Below are 8,920 nucleotides of genomic sequence, written 5' to 3' on the forward strand. Positions count from 1 at the left end.
CAGGAACACAAAAAAAAACAAGTAAACCAACCAAGCAATACTCCTATACCCACCAATAATCCCTTTCAAGAACAAAACCGATGGACCGGCAAAAGGAAAAATTTAAATAGTTCAATTTTTAGTACCCTTTGGTGCAGTTCCAACCACAGTCAGCAGGGGGCGCTGTCGGGTCACTGGAGATGCAAAATTTGTAATGTCCTGTACCGTTCACCAGGTGGCGCTGTTGGGTTACTGAAGGTGCAGAACTTGTAGTGTCCTATAGTAGTCACCAGGTGGTGCTGTTGGATCACTGGAGGAGTAGAACTTGTAATGTCCAGTGCCCGTCACCAGGCGGCGCTGTGAGATCCTTGGCTGCCGCCAGGTGGGGGGGGAGGGGGGGAAAGAAGGGGAAAGAAAAACAACAGCAATAAAACAGAAAGTTCTCTCAATGGAAGAAAACTCACAAACTTCAGCTGATTAGGGTCCGTTATAAGCAGGGCCTGCAGCCAGCCACAACTGAGCCGAGAGCAGCAGCAAAAACTCCCCTCCGACAAGAAAAAAAAAAAACAAAGAAACTTGGCAGTGTCTGCAGCCCGCAGCAGGCTCCCCTCAGGGTAGAGAGACTGCACTCTCCCCCCAGCCTCCACCCCCTTCCAGTCACACACCAGCCAACTCCTCCCCCTTTGTTGTCAAGGAAACTAATCTCAGCCATTAGAGGGCTGGGGACGATTCTTTTGTTCAACTAATGGCCCATATACAGAGCACACACACATGGCAGGGGGAAGGGAAAGAAAAATTCCTTGCTAAAATCGGAACTATGACACCAGATGTTATGATCTGGTTATTAAAATTATTAGAAATACCTCTGCCTGAATTAAGGTACAAACGAGAACAGATGCCAAAATCAATAGCATGGATTTTATTTAATAGTAAATGTGAGGCAGAGAAAGAGAGATAGAAAGAAATAGGAAAAGGAGGGGGGGAAGAAAGAGAGTGACAACGAGATTAAAATAGAAAATGTATCACCACTCTATGGAACTCGGTGGCATCCTGTGGGGTCCTGTTTGTCTGGTCTTCTTGATGGTGAGGGTCTCACAAAACATAGAGTCCAATGGATTAATATATGTTCAAGAGATGTCCAGGAACCTCCCTGGGGGGGAAGGGGGTGGGGAGGAAGCTTTGCAGTCTCTTGCGACAGGTTCCAGATTTGTTGAATAACTTGGATCATGTGCAGTCCTCTGGTGGTGGAAGGCCTCAGGAATTTGGGGGGGGAGAGGGGGAGTACTTTGAGGGTCTGATGGTTTATGACCCCTTCTCAGCTGCCTCTCACGTGAATGTCCTGTGTGTATGTGGTCTTCCCGGAGCGGAGGGGTTTACTCCTTCTGTTTGATGTGGAGAGATTTCACCATCACACCTCCAAAACCCTTCTCCTCCACCACCCGATGACCCTTGTTTACTTCTCCTCAGACCTGAGATAATTCGACAATAGTCTTATCTCAAGTTCCACGTCCCAGTCCAAATTCCAGTCAGGATGCATCTTCATCTTCAGAAGGTGGGGGTGCTTCAGTGATCCCAGAGAGGCAGTTGGTTCTTTGCAGTTTGACAAATAGTCTTTCTATGATTTCGTCAATGTTTAAGACATTCAGTCTATCATACCAGGTGACAGCTGAAATCTTTTTGCATATCTCGAAGCTCACCTGGGGATTGGGTGATTATCTCTGGCCCTGCCTCTACCTCCTGTTGTGAGGGCCCTGCTTCCTGTTCATCCCTCATTATGCAAACTGATTTGGTCTTGGATTTCTTCTTCTGTATAGGGGTGAGTGCTACCAGCATGAGTTGTTCCTCTGGTTCAGCTGCAGTTTGAGTGGCCACAGTGCCTGTTGGTCTGCTTTCCTCCTCCGCCCTCTGAGGGTGCTGTCTAGTATTGAGCAGTGTCTGATAAATAGTAGCCAGGGTCCAGCACAGTGCATAACTTCCTGCCTCTCTGGAGCTGCCACAGCATTTTTCTCCCACATATTTTATCACTTTAACAGGGTCCTGTAGTTGTTCAAGGGTGAACTTCCAAACCATTGGAGCAGAAAATTTTGCCAAAAACTGGCCAATGTCCTCTAATATTCCATGCCACTCATAACTATCCTCCCTCAGAGCAGATCTCTGAAAGGCCTTTGTAGAAATCTCTTTTGCAACTCTAAACATGGTATGGACCGCACTGAGGAAACCTGGCACTTAGCGAGAAGAACATGCTTTCGTTAACATCGAAAGGGAATTCAAAATTCTCAAAAGCTGCTGTAAGAAGCCTGAAGGAGGAAAAGGGGGTGAAAAGCTGGGGAAAAACATCTTCCCCTGTTCCCCCCACAGACTGGGTACGATTATTAATGGACTCTCAAAGGTAGTGCCTAAGGTAAGGATAGGAGAGCAACACTGAATACACATCCCAAATGACCCTCACTGCCCTTTGATGTGACTCGAACACAAGTCCTATGAGGAGAGGCTGAGGGAGCTGGGGTTGTTTAGTCTAGAGAAGAGGAGGCTCAGGGGTGACCTCATCACTCTCTACAACTACCTGAGAGGAGGTTGTAGCCAGGTGGGGGCCGGTCTCTTCTCCCAGGCAATCAGCAATAGGACAAGAGGGCATGATGTTAAGCTCTGTCAGGGAAGGTTTAGGTTGGATATTAGAAAGAAGTTCTTTCCAGAGAGAGTGATCAGGCATTGGAATGGCCTGCCCAGAGAGGTGGTGGATTCACCATCCCTGGAGGTTTTTAAGACGAGATTGGATGTGGCACTGAGTGCCATGATCTAGTAATCACAGTGGGGTTGGATCAAGGGTTGGACTTGATGATCAGAGTTCAGCAATTCCACAACTTCTACATAACAGGAAACAGATTACAGAAACTGTTTTACTAAAGTACTTAAAAGATTTTGGAAAATTTTAAAAATAAGTTTGTGTTGCATATAAAAAATGATTCTGAATTTAAAACTTATATTTGGTAAAATAGCCAGAAATTTCTGGGCAATCTGTAGCAGTATTTATTCCCCATGTTTCTAATTTAATTATATAAGTGAAAGCTCAGTGTACTTTAGACCAAAACCATTCAAGATTAACATCTCTTCATGTAAAAAGCTAATACTCTCTATTATAGTAACCTCATTTTACCCAAGGTATACAAGTGTTTCTCAGTTATTGTCATGGGTTTGTTCCCATCCCTCTCTGGGGCTGAAAATAGTTTTCTCCAGGTGTATTTCCAGAGAAAAAGCCAATCAAAAGTTTTAGTAACACCTCTGCCAATTACATATTTAAGAAAACAGAAGAGAAGGTTGTTGCGCAGATGAAATTAGTAGCCATGTAGGAGAGGAGGCAGGCCCCAAGTGGGTCAGGGCCCCCTCCTCCCCTGGCCCAGGACAGGTGTGGCACTGAAGCCCCCCTTCTCTCTTGTAAGAGAGTAGAGAAAAAAAAACTTTGGAGAAAAACTGCCTGGACAAGACATACTGCTGAAGAAATTCCAGGCAGAGATAACGGGCCTCCAAGGTCAAGCTGGCAGCCAGAGAGAAGAGAAAATCCGTGAATGGGGAAAATTCCTTCTCTCCTCCTCTCTCTCTCTCTTCCTTCAGCAGGGAAGAGACCGAAAACTAAAAATCCCTACCACCTGTGGAAAACTGTTGAAGAGTGGAGACCCTCTGCAGTTCATGAAGGAGAGACCTATGCTGGAGTGAGACAGCCCTGGGTAGGATGTGGGATCCGAGTGAGGGATCCATGCTAGTGCAGCTGAATTGGTGACCCTGAGGGACAGCAGAGAATGGAAGACCTGTTGCTTGACGGATGGACCCACATCAGAGAGGTCTATCAAAGACTGTTCTCCCATGGGAAGGGACCCCACAGGAAACAGGGGTGGACTCAAAGCCATTATCCCCTGTGACTCTGTGGTGAAGATCCATGGTAGGCAAGTGTCCCCTTGCAGTCCATGGAAGACCCTACAGGACCTGGGTAACCCCCCAGGCTCTGGTCTTAGCCCAGGAGGGGGGTAGGCCCAACCCTGAGGTCAACATAGAAAAGGGAGAGAAAGAGAAACAGTTCCAGCTGTGACGAATCGGAGTTGTCATCCTAGAGATAATAGAAGAAGAACTTTTGAGTGCTGCAAAATTATTTAAAAGACCTGGAGCTCCAAAAATGGAACAAAGAGTACTTCTCCTCCTGATCTGATACAAAGGGGGGAGAGGTATTTTTGTAAATACATAGCACTTTTGCCTAATTAGAATTGTTGTAGATATAGTTCTTTAGTTTTTAACTTGCTAGTAATAAATCCTAATATTATTCTCCCCAATCAGGTCTCTTTTATCTGCATAAACCTTCTCTCAACTTATAGCAATTGTGTGAGGAGTGAGAGAAATTGGCCCAGAGCAAACCCATGACAGCTATTAAGGTGATTCTAAAATTCCCATGAGTGCTTAGATGCATACTACTTCTTGAGTTAGTGTGAGAAGGCAGACAGCTGCAAATACTGATTGCACAGAAAAACAGAGTAGATAAAACAATAAAAGGAACATGCAGTTCTCAAACACATTTTGATTTTCATAGAATCCTAGAAAGGTTTGGGTTGGAAGGGACCTTGAAGACCATCTAGTTCCAACTCCCTGCCACATGCAGGGACACCTTCCACTAGACCAGGTTGCTCAGAGCCCCATCCAATCTGGCCTTGAACATTTCCAGGGATGGGGCATCCACAGCTTCTCTGGGCAACCTGTGCCAGCACCTCACCACTCTCACAGTAAAGAATTTCTTCCTAATATCTAATCTAACCCTGCCTTCTGTCAGTGTGAAGCCATTATTCCCCCTTGTCCTGTCACTCCAGACCCTTGTGAAGAGTCCCTCTCCAGCTCTCTTGGAGCCCCTTTAGGCACTAGAAGATGTTTCTCTTTTCCAGGTTGAACAACCCCTACTCTCTCAGTCTGTCTCCATAGCAGAGGTGCTCCAGCCCTCTGATCAGCTTCATAGTCCTTGGTCTTTGGTCAAACTACAAAAGTTTGATGAGAGAAGTTCAGGCAGTTTGGTTCCCCCCCCTTCCCCCCTAAGTTCAGCAAGAAAAATTTGACACTAAGTGGATTATCCTAATTTCAACCTATACTTTTATAATGCTCATTAGCACTGGTTAAGCATTCACAATCATCCTTCACCCCTATTCAACCCTTTAATCATCACGTTACACTGAAGAAATCAGACTGATAAATAATTTATAATCAAAAGTATAGTTTTTAAGTCATAACCTGCTTAATCCTCTTTTTAAAATAGCCTACCAAGCCCACAATTTATTCTCCAGGAGACAGGAAGACAAATATTCCAACTGCCATGTTTGGAAGTGGCAATCAACCATAAAAAGTTTAGGTTCCTAATTTACTTCAAATTGTCATAAAATGAAAAATGGATGATCTCCAAATTAACTTTCCAAACCCTAGTTCAACCTTACAGCTGCCTACAGCAATCATGATATATCAATGAAATGTGACCAAAAGAGCCATCCCCTCTTGTTAAATGAACACTAAATAGGAAATGTCTAGAAAAGAATTAATGTGAAAAATAGTTACTTGTTTCATTTTCTGGGGTGACAACTGAAGCATTTGTATCCTTTAACCCTTGTTTTAGTCAGCTCCAGAGAAGCTGTCCTACAGCTAGATTTACACTTAAAAATACTACCCAAACTATTCTGTCAGACAGCAGAATGAAAAAACCACACATAGCCCTGTCCAACATATCATGCATGCAAGAATACTAATACAGACAAATGATAATGGCATAAAAGTCCTTTTGGTAGAAAAAGTGTCTGTATCAAGATAATTCTAGAGTTGTTCCAGAGTTGCACCAATATGCACAACTCCCTCATAAAGGTGAAATAAAGTATTTGCTGCAACTAGGTACAACTTTTAAACAACTACAAGATTTGATTTATGCTGCTTAAAAGATACCATGTTTGTTAATTATTTACAGATTTTAGTGCAACAATAGAAACTGGGTGTACATTGCTGTAATTCTAAAATGAAAGTTTCACATATTAACCAAAACCAATCTTCTCTTTACCCATAAACTTAGAAAGACATATACTAGTCATTATTGTTTGTTCATTTGTGTTGTCAACTTCTTTTCATTTACCTAACTCCAGGTAAATTTAAACTCATTTTAGATGCTCTGATAAACATCACTGTCATTTTGTTTACAATTGTTGCTGCTTGCTGCAGTTTCAAATAAGTAACACATTTCATACTTTCCACCTAGGCAATTACTTAATGGACCCTGTATACATGAAAATTTTCCTCTGATTAATATTATGATGTTATATTTTTGAAAGCTAGCTAACAGTCATTTTCAATTACCGAGTATCTGAAAGAGTTACATAAAATTGAGAGTATCAAAATTTAAAAAAAATAGTCACCTGATGTTTACACTGGCAACATATCTTCTTCAGTTCTGAAAGTTTTGAGGAGTTTAAACACAAAAGCAACCTGGCAATTTCAGTTTTCTTCTTCCAGTTTCAATAAATTAAATAAAGGTCATCTCCAGAGAAGCTCTATGCATATGAAGGAAAACAGACATTTTATTTATATCTAGATAATTAAAAATATTTTTGAACAAAAAGATGAAAAGTTGCCAACTCCTGCTAAATACACACACAGAGGGAAGAGGCTGAGCAAATATTGTGCAACAGCTCTCTTGAAACAGAGCATCTAACTGTATGCCAAGCAGAAGAGTAGCACTGTATAAACAAGTGAATGGAACTCCAGGTGGAAACATGACAAGTTTCATTATCGCTCATATCATATAAGCTCATATGAGAATGTGTCATGCTTATTAGAGTGAGCTTCTTCACAAAGCTAAAATAATAAACCCTGGACAGAGTCACATGTTACAAAAGAACTTGAAAAGAAAGGAATCTTCCTCACAACCATTTCTCAAAAATCTACAGGTAACACCAGCAATTAAAAAGACAAAATAAAAAACAATTAATCAAACTCAATTTAAAAACATATGTTTATATCCCAGAACTTCCAGAGTTACCATGCACAGCATTACACAGAGACCAGTATCAGCTATATATAGAACTTCCAATAGTTAAACCAAATTAATCTACAACAATTATACTGACTGGCTTAGAAGTGGTTTAAAAGACTCACAATTAACAAGAGCATGCCTGCACCAGTCAGTTTTAAAAAAAAAAAAAATCAAACTTATGTCAAAGGTCATGCAACACTTCCCAAATAGTGCTAAGAAAACAGTAAGTCAAGTACCAGTGTACTCAAAGTGACAAAACCAAGCTATGTATAATGGAAATAACTTACTTTACTGTTTCAGACAAACTACAGTCACAACGAAAACAAGTTCCATTTCATGCAAGGATCAATAATCCAAATCCAGATTTTAATTTTTTCCTCCACGTATAACTATCCAAGTAAAAATATAAATATTTGCACAGAAATGACTGACAAATTATGTTTCTAAAACAGACTGGAAAGTCTGTAGTTTCTCTAGCTGGTACGTCCTAAGGACCTCGCTGCCACCGTCCAAGCTCGCTTGGCCCCGGCAGATGAACCTTAGGATTAAGGGGTGGGCTCAGTTCCGCGCACACTGTGTCTCACCTAAAAAATCCAATGCGCAGGCTGGAAGGTGGAAAGACCTTCCCCGGATCTTCGCTCGCGAAGACTGGCCATTATTATTATTATGCGGTTCAGGCTGTACCTTCTGTCATTCAGATAGAACTGAGTTGTCGGTACAAAAGTATAAAGTTCCGAGACGCAGTTTTGCTTCGATATGATACAACTGTAAGTTGATACAGTTAGTGCCGTTCCCCCAAACAACTGCATTGTATGGGAGACTTAACGAAGAGATCAGACTGCAGTAGAAGCCCTATCTACGCATCACAGTGTCTGCAAGTGTAAGACCCCCTACCGAATGGTGTCCCGCTCATATCTGCACATCCCTTGGGCCAGCAAACCCTCTCCAACATCGTTTCTCCCTAATAGGCCCCCGAGCACTGCGCGGGGCAGGGCGCTTCACCACCCCCCCACCCCACCCCCCCCCGGCCCAGCTTGGCCGAGGGGCTAAGCGCGGCAGGCGCAGGAGGCCACCGAAGGAGTCATAGAGTGCCGCGGAGTGAACAGCGGCCACCGTCCCTCCGCCGCACTCCCCGCGGCAAGGCCCAAACCCAGTCACCAAGGTGACGCAAGAGTCGAGGTTGCTCCTGCGGAAAGTACACCGGGTGCGGTGCGGTGCGCTGCGCCCTGCCCGTCCGGAGGAACCGGCCCGCGGCACTTCCTTACCCAGAAGCTATCCGCGAAGTATGCCATCGTCACGGCGCCTCCACGGCCCTGAGCGAGCCTAGCCTCGGCCGCCGAGACGCAACGGAAAAAACAGACACCGCCACGACGCACCACCCTTCCCGTTAAGATGGAACCGCCTTCTTCCACAAAGCTTCGCCACCCCCAGCCTCACGCATGTGCCCAGCTGCCGTCGGGCGCTGCGGCTCTTGCGCAGGCGCGTCGCAATCTCCCCCCGGGTGGAGGAGCGGCGCACGCATACCCAGACAGTACCTGCCCCACCGCAGCTTAGAAGTGCTATCTCAGAAGTGAAGAAACCCTGAACTCTATAGAAATATGAATATAGTTGCAGAAGGCAGACACAGAAATCTTGGGCAAAAATCCCTCTAAAATATTCAAAGGAAGGCTAGAATGCATATGAATTATGTGACACCCAGGAGAATAGATTCATGACGTTTGAAGTGGCTTCATAACCAAGCATCTTTCCATCGACATATGATCTTTCAAGGCATCTGATGACTACAAAGCACTTTATTAACAAAGTGTAGCTTACCTTCTCCAGTACCTCCTCTTACAGGATTTTACAGTTTCAGTGACAGGCTCCTAAAAACTACACTACATCTAAAGTCAAAGAGTCTGAAGA

At 43.8% G+C, this 8,920-nt stretch overlaps 1 long non-coding RNA gene across 1 annotated transcript; it reads right to left on the minus strand.

Moving 5' to 3' along the window:
• Positions 1-358: 358 nt before the first annotated feature.
• Positions 359-8,435, minus strand: LOC126652233 (uncharacterized). The gene is made up of 3 exons (XR_007631909.1): positions 8,281-8,435; positions 7,600-7,780; positions 359-6,533 (listed from the first exon to the last, which is right to left on the minus strand). It is a non-coding gene; the product is annotated as an uncharacterized LOC126652233 (long non-coding RNA).
• Positions 8,436-8,920: the final 485 nt, after the last annotated feature.

This window comes from Myiozetetes cayanensis, unplaced genomic scaffold, assembly GCF_022539395.1.
Source record: "Myiozetetes cayanensis isolate MyiCay16 unplaced genomic scaffold, myiCay2020 scf71, whole genome shotgun sequence".
NCBI lineage: Eukaryota > Metazoa > Chordata > Aves > Passeriformes > Tyrannidae > Myiozetetes > Myiozetetes cayanensis.